This window comes from Lutra lutra, chromosome 1, assembly GCF_902655055.1.
Source record: "Lutra lutra chromosome 1, mLutLut1.2, whole genome shotgun sequence".
NCBI lineage: Eukaryota > Metazoa > Chordata > Mammalia > Carnivora > Mustelidae > Lutra > Lutra lutra.
The window spans coordinates 200959457-200982185 of NC_062278.1; the positions used below are offsets into that span (position 1 = coordinate 200959457).

At 46.8% G+C, this 22729-nt stretch overlaps 1 protein-coding gene across 3 annotated transcripts in view; it reads left to right on the forward strand.

Annotated features, from left to right (window-relative positions):
- The first annotated feature begins 204 nt into the window (after window positions 1-204).
- CHDH (choline dehydrogenase) overlaps window positions 205-22729 on the forward strand; it is a 38235-nt gene continuing 15710 nt past the window's right edge. For 2 of the 3 annotated variants that reach the window (XM_047691785.1, XM_047691800.1), the window contains exon 1: window positions 205-279. The gene's annotated coding sequence lies outside the window, so the exon portion shown is untranslated. Of the gene's footprint in view, window positions 280-1575; window positions 1714-22729 lie in introns of those variants that run through there. The other variant, XM_047691793.1, reaches the window with a different exon arrangement.

The following is a 22729-nucleotide window of genomic DNA, read 5'->3' on the forward strand; positions in this document are numbered from 1 at the left end:
GATGGGCCGCGTCCCAGCGCCGCGGGGCACCTGACGGGCCCAGCACCAGCCCGCGCGGCGCTCCCCGGGCTCCGCGCACACGTGCGAGCACTGAGCCAGGTGCGCGATTGCACACGCGCCCTCGGGCGGGCCCGAGTCGAACAGCCCGCCCGCCCGCGGTTCCCCTGCAGGCCGCGGAGAGCGCGCCGGACGCCGGCCCCGCCAGTTAGAGGGGAGCGGGGCCCGGGGCCGGTTCGCTGCCGCCCGCTACGCCGCAGCCCCCTGTTCCGGCCGCCGAGGGTAAGTAGCGGGGGGACATGACCCGACCCTCCGGCCGCCCGCCCTCTGGCCTGACCGCAGTCCCGGAGCCCCGGGCGGCCTCGGGCCGGGGAGCGGGGGAGTCGGGAAGAGCCGGGCTGGCCGCCGAGGCTGGAGCCCCACTTTACGCAGAGGCCCAGCCCCCGAAACCAAAGGGCTGGCGGGGGGGTAAGGGGGGGCGGGGGACGCGGGCATCCGAAGCCTCGTGGAGTTCTTTGGAGAACTAGTTCTTCGCAGGAACTAAGTTGTATGTTGTTGTTCGGGTGATCGAAATCCCCCCTCCCCCACCCCCAGCTTCTCTGGTTGTGTTTATTTCCACAAAACGAGGTCTGACACGAACTCTTGGGTCTTGGAAGGCGGAAGCCGGGGCTGCTGTGGGCTTGCAGCCGCGCCACATGGGTTTCACTGCGCCCAGGAGTCTCCGAGCCGCCTTAAATGCAGATCCCTGCCCGTCCTCAAATTCCGAGGGGACCCCTGGGTTCCGCTGGGCTCTGGCCCAGGTAGTTTTGACGCCTGCTGGCTGCTGAAACCATACTTTGAGACAGTGATGTGAGGACAGGTTAACAAAAATTAGTCGGGCTGCCAGTGGATGGCAGAGCTCGGAACTCCGCTGCTTCGGTCCCCTCTGCTTGCAAAGGACTAGGTTAGGGAGACCCACTCAAGGCCACTTGAACTTGCAGGCCTTGTTAGCGCCATTCTACAGATGAAGAGACCGAGGCCTAGGGAGGGCAGTGAGACTTCTGGAGGGAGCTGTCAGCTGGCGAGAGGTTGACTTTGTCAAACAGCTGTTTTTTGTTTGTTTCTCTTTGCTGAGGTCCTACTGTGTGCCAAGCCTGGCTCACCTGTGGGGTTCAGATTTGGGCCTGCATGGACTGGACCCAGCCTCAAGGTCACCTGAGGCTCTGGCCTGCGTCCGTGTGGGGCTCCAGGTGATGTTTCTGGAGGACTGGTCTAATTCCTGACCAGGGAGAGGGGCTCAGGTGAGGCCATTGGCTCATCCTTGCCTGGGGCTCCTCACCCTCGGCCCCTTACTCAACCTCTCCGAATTGGTTTGAACCCTGTGGTCCCTGAGACCATTTCCAGCCCGGATAATTATCTGTCTTCTCAGCAAACACCAGTAGGGTGCCAGTCCTGGGGTGCAAAGGTGAATGACACACAGTTGCTGGCAGATGGGCTCTCTCGGGCCAAGAAAGAGTGAGATGAGCGCACGTTCAAGGGCATATGTTCCCGCCCTGCAGGGAAATTGCTGTTGGAGGAAATTGCTCACAGGCCAGGTGGAGATCATGAACTTTGTCCCGTGGTGCCAAGGAGCGACAGCAGAGTTTTAGTGGGGGGACAGTTTTAAGCCTTATAAAGGCCACCTGGGTGGCTGTGCAGGGCAGTGGGGGGCCTGCCCCTCCCGAGACCAGCAAGAAGGTACATATTGCCTCGGTGAACAGCTGAGTGTCATGGGCTAGGCTCTGAGCTGCGCCAGTTGTATACAGCTGTGTGCCCCAGCAAGCCTTGCTGCAGGAACGCGGGGCTGAGTGCGAGGGTTTCGGGGACAAGCGGGGTTACAGAGATGAAACCGGGAGGTAGGGTTTATGAGTTAGACATATATGGGGGGAGCAAATCCAGGGGTGAGGGAGCAGTCCCCCTGGATCAAATGGTCAGGGTTGGCCTGACTTACATCACTTACATCACTGGCTATCAGGGGTGGCTTTGGCAAGAAGGGGAGAAAGAGGGTTCAGAGACGGGAGTGGGGTAGGGGTGGTTTTAAGAAAAGAAGAGGTGGGGGTTCCTTGTACAGGGGAAGGAGCTGGTGGCTGAAGGGGGGAGGTGAGTTTGGTGTGGAGGTCACGGAGCATGGGGTGGAGGGGTTGGATGGGGGGGCCCTGGGGGAGGAGGTCTGGGGGCACGGTGCTGACACCGCCCTGACCCTCTGGGGCTCCTGGTTGGTGCGGATGCCCACGGCCGGCTCTGCACACAGGACTGCGGGGTGAGGTGTGGAGAGGAAGGCCCCGCAGCCACAGCTGGTGTTCCCTGTGGGCAAACAAGCTATGGCTGCCTGTTTTCTTGGGCGAGGGCCGGGGGTCCACACTGGCTTGGAAGGTCATTCCAAAAAGTGTCCCCTGTGAGAGGTCCTTGTGGATCAAGCATGCAGCCTTTGAGGACCCTGCTGAAAGGGGCACCATTTGTTTGGCTACATAGGTCCAATAACGCGGTGGCTTTATTTTATTTTATTTTATTTTTATTTATTTATTTGACAGCGAGAGAGGGAACACAAGCAGGGGGAGTGGGAGAGGGAGAAGCAGGCTTCCGGCTGAGCAAGGAGCCTGAGATGGGGCTCGATCCCAGAACCCTGGGATCCTGACCTGAGCAGAAGGCAGACGCTTAACGACTGAGCCACCCAGGCGCCCCAGGTTTTATAAACCGGAGGCAGGGCCAGTAAATCCCCAGTGGTCTCCGTGTCCCCTTTCTCTCTGTGACCTGTGACAAGTCACTGCTCTTCCCAGAGCCTCAGTTTCCTTTCCTGTACCATGGGCAGAGAATAGAGTGAAGTGCGTCCGCTGGAGAGGTGAGCCGAGCCTGGGAGGGAAGGAACCTTGGAGGTGCTCGGGCCCGGGCCCTTCAGCCAGGAATTCTGCCTGTTTTGGGTTTGTCAAAGGGCCTCAGTGCTGGGGATTTAGGAGGCCCCGTGGATGCACCCCTTCCCCCCAGGTGGTGCTTACGAACCTGGCTACCCAGGAGAGCCACTCTGGGCTTCTTCCTTTTTCTCCTCTTCCTCCTCCTCTGGCGGGGTGATGGTCAGGGCCCCTCCTAGAGCCCGCAAGACTGCCGCTAGTGCCTGGGGGTCCTGACCCCAGACTCCCCGGGACAGGCTCTGGGACACTGCTGGTGGCTGGGACTCCAGGGCTGCTGCTAGCTGGGACCTAGCAGCTGCTAGCTGCTGCCCATGGAGCCCCAGTTTCCCTGTCTGTGACCTGGGGCGGACACATCTCCTCTCCGGGCCGGCAGGGCTGTTGGAGACTCTGAGGAGATAGGAAGAAAGTTGAAGGGTTCAAGATGCCGTGTAAATTTGGGGTCAGGGAAGGCAGGACAAAAAACCAAATTAGTGCCTCTGGGACCCAAGTAAGGGAATTCCTCTGGACCCAAGGGCCCTGACAGCCTCAGGTCCTGTCACCTCTGTCAGGCCTTTGTTTTCTCAGGCTCATCCATCCCTGTGAGAACAAGAGAACAAGGCCGTTGAGGTTGTTGACATGCCCCGTGGCCCGCCTCCGCCCAGATGGAATTTTCCACTGTGCTCCTTTTGCAAATATTAATCAAGGCCCTGGCCAGTCAACAGTGGACTCATTGTCTTGTGAAGAGCAAGCAGTTTCTGGCAGCTTCCCAGGGCCTCGGCGGCCCACCTGAGCTGAGACATGTGGCCGTTGGGCACACCCCTGCCCTCGGTAGCCCTCCGTCCCCTCTGTTCCGGCTGGTTGAGCTTTGCAGGGTCAAAGGCTGCTTTGAGCCAACGGGAAGCCACACGGAAGGCCCGAACTGCACCCCGCTGTTCCCCACAGGGCCGCACAGCGGAGATGACCTGCTCTGCTGCTATGAGGAGGGGCGGGCCCAGAACAGTGCACTAGGACTCGGGCCTGTCCCAGGAGGAAGGCCCGTGAGGTCCCGGCCCATGTGCACCTGCACGGTGCTGGCCTGTGTTGTCACACTGCAGCCTGAAGCTGGTCGGGACGCGGGGGCAGGGACCGCTGTTCTTCCCAAGCCCCATCCGTCCATGGGGTGCTCTCAGGAGGTTTACTGGAGACTCTGGGTGCACAGAGCAGGGTTGATGATCTATGTTTTGACCGGTGATACGTGAGTTAATCTGTTATCAGTGGTATTATTATTGGCCCTGCTGGCACCTGACGGAGGAGGAAGCAGGGCGAGTGCGGCTATGTGGGGAGCAGGGCGAGGACAGGACCCTGGCCACCCTGGGGTTGTGACAAAGTCGCCGTGTGCTTTGGTTTGGCACTTCTCATTTTTTGAAGGGTGTTTTTTGGCTCTTACTAACTTTTGCTCTCCCAGCAAACCTAAGAAAGACGTGGCTCTGTTTCCATTTTATAGATGGGAAAACTGAGATCCAGGGGGGCTACATAAGCCACGAGCAGTGACCGCCTTGGGGCTGGAATCCAAGGACCTTGGCCAGCAGCAACTTTCCTTTTCAGAAAGCCCATCATTATACAAGGGGACCCCACAGACAAAGTCACTGTGGGAAATTGCTGTAGGTTTTTCAACTCTGACTTCCGATTCTGTGCTTATCTTCCCCAGACCATCGGCAGCAGTGTGTGGGCCGGCTCTCCTGCATCCGGTCGTATGTGGGTGGGAGGTGGGTTTCAGACGCCATAACCGTGTCTGTGGGACACCGGGCCAGTGTCCCATCCGACAAGCAGGGATTTTCTTAACCCTCCTCAAAAACCCAGCCGGTGTTCACGTTCCCAGGATCTAAGTAAGATCACGAGTTAGTCTTGAGATTTCTTCGCTCCTCTCCCCGTCTCATTTATTTTTCGCTGGAATCTGTTCTTGAAGAGATGTATGGCATTCCCCTGACCGGGTTTCTAGGTGGCCTTTTCGGTGCTCCTCTGACTTTCTTCTGAATTGGTGGGTGGATCCAGAAATGTGAGCAGATTCAGGTTTGAGTTAGGCAAGGGGATTTCGTCAGTGTGGTGTCTCTCCTGATCGGATGGGGGACCCCCCAGATGTGGGGTGACTGCTGTCACCTTCTGGCATCTGAGGGCACAGAGCCAGGTGTGAAGGCGGTACCTCCAGGGACAGTGCCTCCCTTGGGGCACTAAGGGCCTCCACGGTCACTAGGAGCCAAGCTTCGTGCTCGGGTCTGCTCAGGCTGTGTCTACATGGTCACTGTTTAAAAGCTTAACAGGTCCTTTCATGTGCCTGGGCCCATTCTTTCACTCCGCCATCCCCTCTTGGTAGATGGTTAGGTTTTTTGTTTTTTTTTTAATTTATTAATTTGACAGAGATCAGAGGCAGGCAGAGAGGCAGGAAGAGAGAGAGGAAGGGAAGCAGGCTCCTGCTGAGCAGAGAGCCCGATGTGGGGCTCGATCCCAGGATCCTGGGATCACGACCTGAGCTGAAGGCAGCGGCTTTAACCCACTGAGCCACCCAGGCGCCCCGACAGTTAGGTTTTATCATTGCTTGCCGGCGGAAACCGCTCGGGTCGGACCTCTTCTGCTTGCCTTTTTGTAGTCGTGAAGACTTCTCTTCTGGTTAAATTCTAAGAAGTGAGATCGTGGAGATGAAAGGCGGCCCTTTAAAGCCCAGATGTGTCCATTCCCTTCCGGAAAGGTTTGCACACTCCGTTCCTGTGCCCAAAGCAGATTCACTGTCATTGGCCTTGCCCTGGTGGAGCTTCTCGAAGGCCAGAGTAGCCTGGGACTGCTTGCTCCCTCCCCAGAATGGTCATCTCTTCCTGGGTTACCAACGAAAACCAGGACTTCGGTGGCCCAAGGAGCCTGGTCCTAGCCCCAGTACACTGCACACGCCAGAGGCTGGAATGGACACACACACACGTGCATGTTAGGAAATCGTGAAGAACCCATTAGAAGTGTTGTTTCAGAAAGTTTGGTTGGTTCTCCAGCTGTGTGACTTTGGAGATAGACTGTGTCCCCAGTGTGGGCACTCCTGAGGTGCCAGGTAAGCATTTTACTCTGGGCACACTTCTGTGGCAGTTTGACGCCACCAGAATTATATAATAATAATAATTATTATTATTAACTTGCCGGACAGATGGTCACGAGCTCAAAATTACATGGAAATTTGTTGTTCTACAAGAAATTCTGAGGGTGAAATTTGGCAAGTTATTCAACACACAGCCACCGGCTGGTTTTAGAACTTGAAATGAGAGTTGTTAGTTGGCACCAAGTATGACGGTGACGAAGGCCTCTATCGAGGCTTCACAGGGGGGCTGGCTCCTGCATTCGCTGCCCCCCCTCACTGAGTGTTGTCTCTGCGCTCGGCCCGTCTGCTGTGGCCGTCACAGGCTGGGGGTGGGGGCCTGAACAGACCAGGGCCTCGTTTTGCCGGCAGAAGTGCCATAGGGACCCAGTGGCCAGCCCCAGGCTGACGGGCCCAATGGAGGGGCTGGCTCGGTGTGACCACCCTGTGCTCCGGGTCTTCTCCCCTGGACTGGGAGGCAGAACAGATGGAAGTCTCCGCTTGCCCTTTCCTCTCCTGCTCGGAGCCCAGGAGTGGACAGGGAGGGCCCTAAACAGAGCCAGGGTTTTGTCCCAGGAAACAGGGCAGGTCAGGGGTGTAGGCCCCCGGACTCCGAAGGAAGCCTTAGATGCCACCGACCTGTGGTAGGACTCCACACCCACCCCCACTGCGCACACACACACTCTCCCCCGCCCCTTCCTCAAATGGACACATGTGCTATCCTGGCTTTCTCTGGTTCCTTACCTCCACCCCACCCCTCACTCTCCACACGGCCAATACCAGGGAGCTCCTCCCCTACCCGGGTAGCAAAGTAGGAAGGGCTACTTCCCTGTGACTGCTGCCCCTTGTGGGTCCGTCTGTCCATCCACCTGGTCTGGAAGCCTCAGGGCACTGCACTAGGGATGAGGGAGTCCCTGTCCCTAAGGAGTTCCCTTTGGGTAGTGAGCCCTCCCTCCGTGACTCCATTCCCACCACACCCTTATTCTCTTGCACACAGTGAGTGTGTTGGAGGACCTGTCACTTCCAACACCGTGAGCCAGGAGCTGTGTCTCCTCTGCGCCCCCAGACCCGACCTGCCCTCTGAGGGGAGGGAGCCAGCCCCCTCAGATGGGTCTCAGGAACCGGGACATGTTGCTCTGGGGTAGGAGCGGCCGGGGGGCCTGGGCACCAAGCCTGTCTGCCCGGAGAAGAGAGGAAAGCCCAGCCCACCCCATCCCTGGCCATGGGGCAGAGAGCTGGACCACGTGCATCCTGAGAAGGGGAAGTGAGAGTGCGTTGCACTTTCCTGTCCCCATTATTCAGCAAAGTCTGGGCCAGGGATTCTTGGAGGAGGCGGGGGTGGGAGGCAGAGGTGCCCAAGGGACTTTCCCGATTTCAACAGAGGTGGGGACCAGATAGATCCCAGCTCAGTCTGCCCCTGCCCAGAGGCTGGAGAGATGCATGCTGAGTTGAAGGTCAGACCCAGAGCTTTGAGAGCAGTGGAAGGTTCCTCCGTGGGGGAGCACATGGAGGGGGTGTTGGAGGCAGAGCTGTGGTAGGAGATGGGGTTTGGAGTGACGGGGGTCCAGGAGAGTAAGTGACCTGCTGTCACCCCATGAATAAGGGCCCTGTCTTCACTTCTCCACAGTAGGCTCGGTGCCTCCTGGTAAAGGCGCCGCATTGCTTCCTAATCCTGTCGACCTCTGTTCTCATGTATTTCCAACCTTCAGTGGAGCTGTGGCCTGGATCAAGACACAGAACGAGGCAGGTGCAAGGGAGGACACCTGGGGCAGGATCCTGGAATTCATTAAACTTTCCTCAGTCACAGGTGTGCGTCCCTCAGCAACACCCAGAATTATACTGTATGTGATACGGAAGAGTTTTTTGCAGTTTCTTTTTTTTTTATTATGACAAAATATACATAACACAAAAATGACTGGTTTAACCATTTGTAAGTGTATAGTTCAGTGACATTAAGTACATTAATGCTGTGCAACCATCACTGCTGTCCATTCCCCGAATGTTCCAGCACCTCAAACAGAGGTTCTGTACCCGCCAAACAGTATGGGCTTTGCTCTAATTATGGTGCTTCGCAGGTCCGGTTCTCACAAATGGAAGTTTGCGGCAACCCCACGGCAGGCGACGTCTTTTGACGCCCTTTTTCCAACAGCATCTGCTCGCCGCATGTCTCTGTGTCACTGTTTGCTAATTCCTGCAGGATTCCCAACTTCCATGTCCCTTATGGTGATCTGTGGCCCAGGCTTTCTGATGTGCTCTTGTCTTCGTCTTGGATTGCCGTGAGCCGCACTGTGAGGCCGTGAACTCTGCCGATGAACGTGGCGTGGCCTGACTGCCCCAGCTGCCTGCCGTTCCCCTTCTCCCACTCTCTCCTTGGCTCTTCCCGTTCCCTGAGACAAACACTAGGGAATTCAGGCCAATTCATAACCCCCCAATGGCCTCTGAAAGGAAGAGATCCACGTCTCTCCTCAGTTTAAATCAAAAGCCAGGAAGGATGGAGCTCAGCTAGGAAGGCCTACTGCAAGCTGAGATGGCCCGGAAGCTAGGCCCGTGAGCCAAACTGCCAGCCACGTTGTGAGCGCAGAGGAAGTCCTTGGGGGAGATTAAAAGTGCTCCTTCGGGGCACCTGGGTGGCTCAGTGGGTTAAAGCCTGTGCCTTCAGCTCAGGTCATGGTCTCAAGGTCCTGGGATCGAGTCCCGCATCGGGCTCTCTGCTCATCGGGGAGCCTGCTTCCTCTCCCTCTGCCTGCCTCTGTGCCTGCTTCTGATCTCTGTAAAGTAAATAAATAAAATCTTTTTAAAAAACCATATATTAGAAGTGCTTCTTCGGTGAACACGCAAGTGCTAAGAAAGCGACACAGCCTTATCGCTGCGATGGAAAAGGTCTGAGGGCCCTGGAGAGGAGATCAAAGCAGCCATCACATTCCCTTAAGCCAAAGCCTAAGCCAGAGCAAGGCCCACACTCTCTTCCGTGCTGTGAAGGCTGAGCCAGGCGGGCAGGCTGCAGGAGAACGGTCTGAAGCTTGCCGAGGTGGGTTCACAAGGCAGAAGGGAAGAACGTGAAAGTACAAGAAGCAGCAGGTGCTGACGGAGAAGCAGCAGCAAATTATCCGGAAGGTCCAGCTCAGCTAATTCACAAAGGCAGCGACACTCAACAACATGGTTTCGGCGTAGATGTAACAGCCTCCTTTTGGGAGAAGATGCCATCTGGGGCTTTCGTGGCTGGAGAAGAGAAGTCAATGCCTGGCTTCTAAGCTTCAAAGGACAAGCCGACTCTCTTTTTAGTGGTGAATGAACCGGGCACTCGAAGGTGAAGCTGATGCTCATTTTCTCTTTGGAAAGTCCCAGGGCCCGGAAGAATAATGCTTGTCTGTGCCCTAGAAGGGAAGAGCAAAACCTGGATGTCCACTCCTCTGTTTACGACATGGTTTACTGAATATTTTAAGCCCACGATTGAGACCCTAGTGCTCAGAAAAGGAAGATTCTTCTCAAAACATGGCTGCTCACTGACAAAGCGCCCGGTCACCCGGGAGTTCTCATGGAGACACACAACAAGATTCATATCGTTTTGCTGTCCACCAACACGATGTCCGTTCTTCAGCCCCTGGTTCGTGGAGCAGTTTCAACGGTTGAGTCTTATTATTTAAGAACTATGCTTCCTAAGTCGGAAGCTGCGGGAGACAATGATTCCCCTGATGGATCTGGGCAAAGTCAATTAAAAAGTCCTCTGGAAAGAATTCACCGTCTAGATGCCATGAAGAACATGTGTGATGCGTGAGAGGAGGTCAAAATATCAACTCTTGAGTAGGAGTTTGGAAGAAGCAGATTCCTGCCCTCACGGAAGACTTTGAGGGCCTCGAGACTTCTGTGGAGGAAGTAACTTGAGACGTAGTGGAAACAGCAAGAGAACCAGAGTTAGAAGTGGAGCCTGGAGATGGCACAGCATTGCAGCCCTCTCACGACTAAACTTGAACAGATGAGGGACGCCTGGGTGGCTCAGTGGGTTAAGCCTCTGCCTTCGGCTCAGGTCATGATCTCAGGGTCCTGGGATTGAGCCCCACATCGGGTTCCCTGCTCAGCAGGGAGCCTGCTTCTCCCTCTCCCTCTGCTTTTGTTCCTTCTCTCGCTGTGTCTCTCTCTGTCAAATAAAAAACAAAACAAAAAACCTTGAACGGATGAGGAGTTGCCTCTCAGGGGTGAGCAAAGAAAGTGGTTTCTTGAGCTGGAATCCCTTCCGGGTGAGGGTGCCATGATGATTTTTGAAATGACAACAAAGGACTTAGAATATCACGTACACTTAGTTGATAAGCAGCAGTGGGATGTGAGAAGATTGACGCCAGTTTTCGGAGAGGTTCTACCGTGGGTGAAATGCCATCAGACACGTTGCTTGCTACAGGGAAACCATTTGTGAAAGCGAGAGTCACTCAGTACGGCAAACTTCTCTCTTGTCCTACTTAAGAAATCGCCACAGCCACCCCAGCCTTGAGGAACCACCGCCCTGAGCGGTCAGCAGCCGTCAACGTGGAGGCAGGGCCCTCCGCCAGCCCAGAGAGTATGACTCTTCGTAAATTCAGATGATGGTTAGCATTTTTTAGTTAAAAAAATATTTTTAAATTAAGGTGTATACATTGGTTTTTTAAAAGCATAATGCTATTACATACTTCACCGACTATAGTACAGGGTGAATAGCACTTTTTTTTTTTAAGATTTTATTTATTTATTTGACAGAGACACAGCTAGAGAGGGAACACAAGCAGGGGGAGTGGGAGAGGGAGAAGCAGGCTTCCCGCTGAGCAGAGAGCCCGATGCGGGGCTCCATCCCAGGACCCTGAGATCATGACCCGAGCCGAAGGCAGAGGCTTAACTACTGAGCCACCCAGTCACCCTGAACAGCACTTTAACACTCACTGGGAAACTGAAAGCTTCATTTGACTCACTTTATTGTGAAATTTGCTTTATTGTATAGATCTGGAACCAAACCTGCCCTATCTGAGAGGCATGCCTGTGACTCGCCATTTCCTCTCTCCCAACCTCTGGTCACCTCGAATCTCCTTTCTGTCTCTTTGAATTTCTCTCATATAAGCAGAACCACACAGCAGCCGTCTTTTTATGTCTGACTGATTTCACGTCACATAGGGTTTTCAAGATTCATCCATGTTGGGGCTCCTGGTTGGCTCTGTTGGTTAAGTGACTGCCCCCTCAGTTCAGGTCATGATCCTGGAGTCCCAGGATCGAGTCCCATGTCCAGCTCCCTGCTCAGCTCGGGGGTCCGCTTCTCCCTCTGCCCCTCCCCTCTCTCGTGCGCACGTTCTCTCAAATCAGTAATAAAGTCTTAAAAAAAAAAAAGATTTGTCCATGTCATAGCACGTATTAGGATTCTGTTCCTATTGAAGGCTGAATAATACTCTGTTTCACGGATCTCCCGCACCTTGTTCCTACAGTCACCTCTTGGCTGCCGCTTGCCTTGTTCCTCCCTTTCTGCTGCTGTGAATGATTCTGCTAGAAACACTGCAGTGCAAGTGCACATACAGATTTTATGGACGGAATATGGAATATCACCATTATCTGAGACCCTGCTGTAGTTCTTTTGGGTGTATATCTGGGAGTGGAACTGCCAGATCGTATGGTAATTCTATGTTTAACTTTTTGAGGAACCGTCAAACTGGTTTTTTGGGGTTTTTTTGTTTTTTCCGCAGTGGCTGTACCATTTTACGCTCCAGCCAATAAGCGCCCAGGAGTTCGAATTTCTCTATATCTTTGTCAACACTCATTCTTTTCCTGTCTTTAAATTTTAGTTCAGACATCCTAATTCTAAGTGCATTCATATTTTCTGTTTCTTTATAACTCAGTTTGGGGAGATGCTGTATTTCTGGGAGTTTGTTTGGAATTTTCGTCTAGGTTATCTAATTCGTTGGCATAGATATTCCTAGTGCTCTTATGGTCCTTTTTATTTCTGTAAAACAGTAGCCATGTCCCTGCTTTCATTGCTGATTTTACTAATTGGAGTCTTCTCTCTTTTTTCTTATCCAGTGGACTTAAAGGCTTGTCCTTTGTTATTTTGTTTCCTTAGTTTGAAGAACAAATTTTGGCTTGATTTTCTCTGTTGTTTTTTCGTTCCTTATTTCATTTATTTCTGTTCTAATCTATTATTTCCTTCCTTCTGATAACTTTGGGCTTACTTTGCTCTTCTTTTTCTAGTACCTTAAGATGTAAAGTTAAGGTTTTTTGGGTTTTCTTTTTTTGAGAACTTTCTTCTTTTTTAACATAGGCATTTGCAACTAAAAATTTCCCTCTTTGTGCCGCTTTTGTTCCATCTTATAAGTTTCCATGTGTTGTTTTCCTCATTGGTCTCTAATATCCGTCGTGATTTCTTCTTCGACAAATTGGTTGTTTAAGAGTGTTGTTTAATTTCCACATATTTGTGAATTTTCTAGTTTTCCTTTGGATGTTGATTTCTATTTTCATTCCATTATGATTAGAAAAGATACTTTGTGTGATTTCAGTCTTTTTAAATTTTTAAGATTTGTGGCCTATTATATGTCTGTCCTGGAAGAAGGTTCCATGAGTACTTGAGAAGAATGTCTGACCTGCCGTTGTTCGGTGGAGTGTCCTCGGTCCAGTGGGGTTGTAGTGTTAATCAAGTCAGCCACTGCCTGTTGCTCTATCTGGGTATCCTGTCTGTCATTGAAATCCGAATACAAAAATTGCCCCTTACTATGGTAGAATTGTCTATTACTCCCTTCAGATCCGTTAGTGTTTGCTTCAGATATTTTGGGGCTCTGGTATTGGGTACACGTATGAATTACACGTTTTAAAACCGTATTTATAGGGGTGCCTGAGTGGCTCAGGTCATGATCTCAGGATCCTGGGATCAAGCCCCACATGGGGCTCTCTGCTCAGCAGGGAGCCTGTTTCCCTCCACTCCCTTCTCTGCCTGCCTCTCTGGCTATTTGTGATTTCTCTCTCTCTCTCTCTCTGGCAAATAAATAAATAAAATCTTTAAAAAAACCTGTATTTATATAAAGGTTTTCTTTAGGTCCTACCGTGCATAGTTTGCTTTTTATAGTTGAATATATTTCCAAGATTCATTTGTGTTGATGTGAGTTTCTGGGTCCCTTCATCTTCACTGTTCTATGGCATTTCTTTGTATGACCCTGCCACAACTTTCTGTGGCCTTGATTTTCCATATACATGTGGGAGTCAGCATGTCAATTTCTAGAAAAAAAAAATCCCGATATTTGATTGGCATTACATCTTATCTATAAATCAGTTTCGAGAGTATTGACATCATAGCAACCTTAGGTCTTCCTGTTCATGCTGTCTCTTTCTGTTTATTTAGGTTATCTTTACTTTTTATCAACCGTGTTGTAGTTTTCATTGTATAAGTCTTGCACGTATTTTGTTACATCTGCTCCTAAGTATTTCATATTTCTTGGTGCTCTTGTAAATGGTATTGTTTTGTTTTGTCGTTTCCGCATGGCAGACGGGATCAACCGTACCCTACCACCACCCAGAATGTGTTGGAAATTGGAGACTGATGACACCACACATATATCAAGTGGCTCTCTGAAAAGCCTTATTTTTCCATAATGGGGTTTTCTGGGGGAGAGCAGTGCAGACAAACCCAAGTTGGTCTGGGATAGCCTGAGTGAAGGGAAAGCTGAATGGCTCTGGTTTTTACTATGGTGTGGGTGTGGAACCGAGGTGGGCTGGAGTTGCCAGATTTGAAAGGCCCCCTCCCCGCCCCCACAGCACAGGAATGGCAGGGCTTTCGTACTTACTTGCTCAGATACAGGGCAAGGGAGAGGCATGGAGCTTAAAGCTGTCAGTGATCAAGCATCAAAAATAAACTCAGTCTTTATTACGCTTTTTACATTTATTTTATTTTATTTATGTATTTATTTTTAAAGATTTTTATTTATTTATTTGACAGAGACAGAGAGGGAACACAAGCAGGGGGAGCGGGAGAGGGAGAAGCAGGCTTCCCGCCGAGTAGGGAACCTGATGTGGGGCTCGATCCCAGGACCCTGGGATCATGACTTGAGCTGAAGGCAGACGCTTAACGACTGAGCCACCCAGGCGCCCCCGCTTTTTACATTTAAACTGCCAGTCGTTAATAGTATATAAAAATACAGTTGCTTTTGTATGTAGACCTTGTATCCTGTGACCTTGCTAAATTCACTTATTAATTCCAGTCGCCTTTGTAAATTCCTTGGGGATTTCTATGTAGATGATCATGTTTTCTGTAAAAAAGGACATTTCTAATTCTTTCTAATCTGTATGCCTTTTACTTTTATAGTAATTAATTAACCTTAAAATGCTGGTTAGAGGGCACCTGGGTGGCTCAGTGGGTTAAAGCCTCTGCCTTCGGCACAGGTCATGATCTCAGGGTCCTGGGATCGAGCCCCACATCGGGCTCTCTGCTCAGCGGGGAGCCTGCTTCCTCCTCTCTCTGCCTGTCTCTCTGCCTACTTGTGATCTCTCTGTGTGTCAAATAAATAAGTAAAATCTTTTTAAAAAAAATGCTGGTTAGAACCTTCACACAGTGTTGAATAAACAGTGGTGAGAGTGAATATCCTTGCCTTGTTCCTGATCTCAGGGGGAAAGCTTTTGTCCTTTCACTGTTTAGTACGAAGCTAGCTGTAGGTATCTCATAGATGTTCCTTATCAGGAAGTTCTCTTTCATTCTTTGAGTACACAGAGACTTTATGGACGGAATATGGAATATCACCAAACACTTTCTGCAGTAAGATGATCACATGGTTTTTTTTTTTTTTTTAAAGATTTTATTTATTTATCTGACAGAGAGAGATCACAAGCAGGCAGAGAGGCAGGCAGAGAGAGGAGGAAGCAGGCTCCCTGCTGAGCAGAGAGCCCGATGCGGGGCTCGATCCCAGGACCCTGAGATCATGACCTGAGCCGAAGGCAGCGGCTTAACCCACTGAGCCACCCAGGCGCCCCGTCTCTTGGTTTCTTAATATGATGGAATACGTTGATTAATTTTCTCCTGTTGAGACAACTTCACATCACTGGGTTAAACTCTGGATGGTTACGGTGTATGTTGCTGGATCTGATTTACTGAAATTTTGTTAAGGATATTTGCATCTCTGTTCATGATGGATGTTGGTCTGTCATCTTCTTGTGATGTGTTTGGTTTTGGTAACAGGTTAATGCTGGTGTTCTAAGAATAAGTGGGAGACTGCTCTCTATTCTTCTGTTTTCTATAGAATTGGTATTATTCCATCTTGGATGTTTCTTAGATTTTACCAATGAAGTCTAAAGTTTTCTCTGTGAGAAGAGTTTAGATAATGAATTCAGTCTCTTTAATAGATATGTATAGCTATTTAGGTAATATAGTTCTTGAGTCAGCTCTGAGAATCTGTCTTTCAGTTATCACATTTTTTTGGCACAAAATTTCCACGTCATCCTTATATTGTCTTTTAGTTGTCTGTAGAATAGGTAGCAAGTGATTCCTCCTCTGTCATTGCCAGTGTTGGTGATTTGTGTCACCTCTCTTTTCTTTGGGCGGAGGTTTATTATCTTATTGTTTTAAAGAACCAAATTTTGGTGGTTTTTTTGTTTTGTTTTGTTTTTTTACTTTTAAACATGTTTTCTTTTTCTTTAAAGATTTTATTTATTTGACAGACAGAAATCACAAGTAGGCAGAGAGAGAGGTGGGGGGAAGTAGGCTCCCTGCCGAGCAGAGAACCCGATGCGGGGCTCGCGATCCCAGGACCTTGGGATCATGACCTGAGCCGAAGGCAGAGGCTTTAACCCACTGAGCCACCCAGGCGCCCCTATCGCTTAATTTCTTATGGATTTTTCAGATATAGATTTTTTTATTTATTTCTAAATCAGGTTTTTTTTTTTGTTTTGTTTTGTTTTTTGTGGACAGAGAACATGCTTTGTATCATTTCAGCCTTTTACATTTGTTGAAAGTTTTATCATGGCCCAGAATAAGGTCTCCCTTAGTGAGGTATATTTGCAAAGAACATGTGTTCTGCTGTTGTTTGGTGTTCAATAATAAGTGTTAATTAGATCAATTGGTACATAATGTTAATTTTTCTGTATTCTTACTGATTTTTTTTGTCTGGGTTTATCTCTTATTGAGAAAGGGGAGTGTTAAAGTCTCCAAATGTGATTATTTATTCATTTCTCCTTTCAGTTCTATCAATTTGTGCTTCATGATTTTGAAGCTCTATTAGGCACTTACATATTTAGAATTATTTTGTCTTTATGACAAATTGGCCCCTTTATCATCTTGAAATGTCTTTTCAACCTTGGTAATATTCTCAGTACTGAAGTCTACATTGTCTGATATTGATATAGTCATGCTAATTCTTTTTTTGTATACTTTTTAAAGATTTTATTTATTTATTTGACAGAGAGAGATCACAAGTAGGCAGAGAGGCAGGCAGAGAGAAAGGGGGAAGCAGGCTCCCTGCTGAGCAGAGAGCCCAATGCGGGGCTTGATCCCTGGATCCTGAGATCATGACCTGAGCCGACCCACTGAGCCACCCAGGCGCCCCTTGTATACTGTTTTGATGTTCTTTTTAGGTGTGCCTCTTTTTTTCCATTTTTTATTATGTCTTTATATTGAAAGTAGTTTTTTGGTGCAGACAGCATATATTTGAGTTTTCCTCTTCTTATTTTCTTTTATTATCTCTTTTGATTATTTTACAATATTTTATTTCCACTGTTGTCTTATTAGCTGCAGTTCTTGTTTGATTTACTTAGTTTTTAATGATTGTGGTAAGGTTTACAGTTATATCTTTCACTTAGCACAGTACACCTTCAACAAATGTTTTGCCACTTTGTGTATGGTATAAATGCCTTATGAAAATATCCTACTCTTCGTGTTGTTATCGTTATGTACATTTTATTTTTTTAAAAGATTTTATTCACCTATTTGACAGACAGAGATCACAAGTAGGCAGAGAGGCAGGCAGAGAGAGAGGGGGAAGCAGGCTCCCTGCCGAGCAGAGAGCCCAATGCGGGACTCGATCCCAGGACCCCAGGATCATGACCTATGCCAAAAGCAGAGGCTTTAACCCACTGAGCCACCCAGGTGCCTCCGTTATGTACATTTTAATGCCACATATATTATAAATCCTATTGTATATTTTACTATTTTAGCTTTAGACAATTATATTCCGAAGAGATTGAAAATAAGGGGAGTCTGGATTTTGCTTCTTTTTTTCTTTGTTCATTTGTTTTGTTTCTTAAATTCCACATATGAGTGAAATTATATGGTCCCTATCTTTCTCTGTCTTGTTTCACTTTGCGTTCTACCCTCTCGATTCCTCCATGTTGTTGCCAATGGCAAGATTTCATCCTTTTTTATGGCTGAGTAATATCCCATTTTGTATGTAAGAAGGGAGGTGAGTGGGGGCGTGGGTGAAAAAGATAAAGGAGATTAAGAGTACACATATTCTTTTTAAGGGAAGTTTTTATTATAAAAATTCTTTATAACTGCTGTAAACTAGATTCTTAGTAGGATTACGTTTCATTTTTTAATTTTTTTTCTTTTTTTCAATTTTTATTGAAATTCTAGTTAACATATAGTGTACAGGAGTTGAATTTAGGGGTTCGTCAGTTACATGTAACACCCAGTTCTCATCATAACAAGTGACCTCCTAAATACCCATCACCCATCTGACCCATCCACCACACCCCTCCTTCCATCAACCCTCAGTTCTCTGTCGTCAAGTGAAAGGTATAGAATTGCTGAATCATTATATTGGACACCTGAAACTAATATAACACTGTATGTTATGTTTGAATAAAAATATAATAATTCCTAGATTAAAAAATACAAATGAAAACAAAGGGTGGAAAGTGTGCTGTATTTACCCACTATGGTAGGCTTCACAGTTGCCTCCCATGATACCCATGTTCTAGCTCTGGGGTCTGTGAATATGTTACCTTGTGTGGCAACACGGACTTTGCAGATGAGATTAACAATCTGGAGACAGAGAGATGATCCTGGATTGTCCAGGAGGTTCCAGTGATGTAATTGCAAGTGTCCGAGTAATGGGGAGATACAAGGACAGGAGTGGAAATGTGACAACAGAAGCATGAGGCTGAGGAATCCAGGTGACCCTCAGAATCTAGAAAAGGCAAGGAAATGGATTCTTCTCTAGGAAGCTTTTAGAAGGAGCTAGTCCTGCTGACACCTTAACTTTTAACCCAGTGAAAGGGTTTCAACTACTTTCAAACTGTCAGCCTCCAGAACTGGAGGGGAATAAATTTGTGTTAAGCCATGAAGTTGACGGTCATTTGTTACAACAGTCATCAGAAACTCATACACGCACATTTTTACCATTTCCATTGCTCTCTTTCTTTTTCTCTCTCTCTTTTTTTTTTTTTTTTGGAATAGATTGAAATTTCTAGCTGGTGTCATACTTCTTTTGCCTGAAGCACTTCCTTTAACTTATCTTGCAGTGCGGATCCACTGGCAATAAATATCCTCAGCTTTTGTTTCTCTGAAGATATATTTCTCCTTCATATTTGAAAGATAGGTTCACTGGGGAGAGACAGTTATAAGTTTACTGGATTTCTCCCCCACCATTTCAATGCTTTACAGTTGTCCCTCCATTATCTTCTGGATTGCATGTTTTTTGATGAGAAGTTTGTTGTCACTCTCATATTTATTCTTCTGTGTATGTTTCTTTTTTTGGCTGGCTGTCTTGATTTTTTCTTGGGATTTCTGCAATTTGACTATCATGTACTTAGATGTGTTTTGTTTTGTTTTTTAAATTTTGCATGGGGCGCTCTAAGCTTCTTGGATCTGTGATGTTTTAGATTAATTTTGGAAGCATCTCAGCAATGATCTCTTTAAATATTTTTCTCCTCTGTTTTCTCTTTGCCCTTCTCTCTCTCTCTCCCTTTCTTCCTTTCACCCTGCCCCCCACCTTTCCCATCTCCTTTTTCCTTGTATACCTCTCTTCCTACTGGGATTCCAATTATCTTAATTCTAGATAGTTTGATATCATCCCGTGTCTTTTAGCTGTTTTCTCTTTTCCTCTCTCACTCTTTCTCCACTTTATATTATTTTCATTTGGATAAGTCCTATTAACCTAATTTGCATTTTCACTTATTCTCTTTTCTGCTGTAACCAAATTGTTCATTTCTGATCTTTTTAAGATTTTATTTATTTGACAGAGAGTGACCATAAGTAGGCAGAGCAGTAACCAGAGGGACAGGAAGAAGCAGGCTCCCCACTGAACAGAGAGCCTGCTTCTGGTCTCCATCCCAGGACCCTGGGATTGTGACCTGAGCCAAAGGCAGTCGCTTAACTGACGGAGCCACCGAGGCTCCCCTCTGATAATTTTTTTTTTTTTTGAGCATTTCTGTTTTAAAGTTTCCAATTTTTGCTGCAATCACTTCTGTTCAACATGTAGTCCACCTTTTCAACTAAGTCTTGTAAAATGTGAAACTTGGTTATTTTGACATCTTTGTTTGACAGTTCTGATATCTGGATGGGTCCTACCTTGGTCTGGTTCTGTTAACTACTTTATCTTTTGATAATGAGTCGTTTTTCTTGTTCTTTTCTGTCTCAATATTTATTATTTTTAATTTTAGTTGTAAGTATACAATACTAGTTTCAGATTTAGTGTATGTTGATTCAAGAATTAAGTCATTACAGAATGCTCACAGTGGTTTTCAGTGTCATCTGGTTTTCATCTGTCACCATATGAAGTTATCGCAGTATTATTGATTATATTTCCTATGCTGTACTTTTTTCTTATGGTTTTAGATCTTACATTTAGGTCTCTGATCCATTTTGAGTTTATTTTTGTGTATGGTGTAAGAAAGTAGCCCAGTTTCATTCTTTTCAACGTGGCTGCCCCATTTTCCCAACACTATTTATTTATTTATTTTTAAAGATTTTATTTATTTATTTGACAGAGATCACAAGTAGGCAGAGAGGCAGGCAGATAGAGAGAGAGGGAGAAGCAGGCTCCCTGCTGAGCAGAGAGCCCAATGTGGGGCTTGATCCCAGGACCCCGGGATCAATGCAGAGGCATTAACCCACTGAGCCACCCAGGCGCCCCCCAATGCTATTTATTAAAGAGACTGTCTTTTCTTGTATATTGGATATTCTTGACTCCTTAGTCATACCAAATTGACCATAAACATGGGTTTATTTCTGGGCTCTCTATTCTGTTCCACTGATCTATGTGTTTTTGTGCCAGTACCATACTGTTCTCATTACTATGGCTTTGTAGTATAGTTTGAAATCTGGGCCCATGATACCTCCAGCTTTTTTCTTTCTCAGTTTTGCTTTGGCTATTCAGGATCTTTTGTGGTCCCACACAAATCTGAGGATTATTTGTTCTAGTTCTGTAAAAAATGCTATTGTTACTTTGATAGGGATTGCACTAAATCTGTAGATTGCTTTGGGATGCATGAACATTTTAAGGATATTAATTCTTCAAACCCATGACCATGGTATATGTTTTTCCATTTCTTTGTGTCATCTCCAGTTTCTTTCATGGAGATCTTATAGTTCAGAGTACAGGTCTTTGAGCTCCTTGGTTAAATTTATTCCTAGGTATCTTATTCTTTTTGATGCAATTGTAAATGGGATTGTTTTCTTAATTTCTCTTTCTGCCAGTTCATTATTAGTGTATTTAAACTCAACAGCGTTCTGTATAGTAATTTTTGTACCCTAAAACTTTACAGAATTCATTTATCAGTTCTAATAGGGTTTCGAATTCATTTATTAGTTCTAATAGGGTGTTTTAATCTTTAGGGTTTTCTGTACGTATTATCATGCCATCTGCAAATTGTGACAGTTTTACTTTTACTTTACTGATTTGGGTGCCTTTTCTTTCTTTCTTTCTTTCTTTTTTTAATCTGAGTGCTGTGGCTAGGACTTCTGGTACTATGTTTAGTAAAAGTGGTTAAGAGTGGACATCTTTCTCTTGTTTCTCATCTTAGAGGGAAAGCGTTCAGCTTTTCACCATTGATATGATGTTAGCTGTAGGTGCCTCATATATAGCCATTATTATCTTAAGGTAAGTTCCCTCTCTACCCATTTTGTTGAGTTTTGTTTTTTTCATCATGAATAGATGTTGAGTTTTGTTAAATTTTTTTCTGCATCTTTTGAGATGATCATATGATTTTTATCCTTCATTTTGTTAATATGGTGTTTCAGGTTAACGGATTTGTAAATATTGAACTAGCCTTACATCCCTGTGATATATCCTACTTGATTATGGTGAATGATCCTTTTAGTATATTGTTTGCTAATATTTTGTTGAGGATTTTTGCATCTATGTTCATCAGGGATATTGGTCTATAATCTTCGTATAGTATCTTTGTCTGGGTTTGGTATCAGGGTAATGCTGGCTTCATAGAATGAATCTGGAAGCATTCCTTCCTCTTCTGTTTTTTGGAATAGTTTGAGAAGGATAGGTATTAACTCTTCACGTTAGAATTCACCTGTGAAAATATCTGCTCCTGGACTTTTGTTTGTTGAGAGTTTTGTCATTACTGATTCAATTTCGTTACTGGTAATAGGTCTGTTCAGACTTTTTATTTCTTCCTGAGTCAGTCTTGCAAGATTGTATGTTTCTAGGAACTTATCCACTTCTAGGTGTTTCAGTTTGCTGGTGTGTGATTTTTCATAGTAGCCTCATAATCCTTTGTATTCTGTGGTGTTGGTTGAAATTTCTCTTTCATTTGTGATTTTGTTTGCTTTTTTCTTGATGAATCTGGCTAAAGGTTTATCAATTTTATCTTTTTGAAGAAACAGCTCCTAGTTTCATTGATCTTTTCTATCCTTTCAAGGCTTTATTTTATTTCTGCTCTGATATTTATCAATTCCTTCCTTCTGTTGACTTTGGGTTTCTTCTTTTTCTAGTTAGATTGATTGAGATTTTTTTTCTTGTTTCTTGAGGTAGGACTGTATTGCTATGAACTTCCCTCTTAGAACTGCTTTTACTAAGCCCCAAAGATTTTGAACCATTCTGTGTCCATTTTCATTCGTCTCTGGGTTTCTTTTTAATTTCCTCTTTTATTTCTTCATTGACCTATTGGTTGTTTAGTAGCCTGTTATTTAGTCTCGATGTTTGTCTTTCTACCAGACAAGGAAAAAAATCTTTTTAAGATTTATTTATTTATTTGAGAGAGAAAGAACATGAGAGGGGAAAGGTCAGGGGGAGAAGCAGGCTCCCCGCTGAGCAGGGAGCCCAACGTGGGATTCGATCCTGGGACTCCAGGATCAGGACTTGAGCCGAAGGCAGTCATTTAACCAGCTGAGCCACCCAGGCACCCTTCCAGACTTTTCTTGTAATTGATTTCTAGTGTCATACCATCATGGTTAGAAAAGATGCTTGATAGGGTTTTAATCTTCTTTAATTTATTGAAACTTATTTTTTTTAATTTTATTTATTTATTTGACACAGAGAGGCAGAGTAGGCAGAGAGGCAGGCATAGATAGAGGGGGAAGCGGCTCCCTGCTGAGCAGAGAGCCCGATGCGGGGCTTGATCCCAGGACCCTGAGATCATGACCTGAGCCGAAGGCAGAGGCTTTAACCCACTGAGCCACCCAGGCACCCCTATTGAAACTTATTTTGTGGCCTAATGTGAGAACTGTCTTGGAGAACATTCCATGTGCACCTGAAAAGAATGGGTATTCTGTTGGTTTTGGATGGAATGTTCTGTATATATCTGTTAAGTCTATCTGGTCTAATGTGCCACTAAAAACCACTTTCCTGGGGTGCCTGGGTGT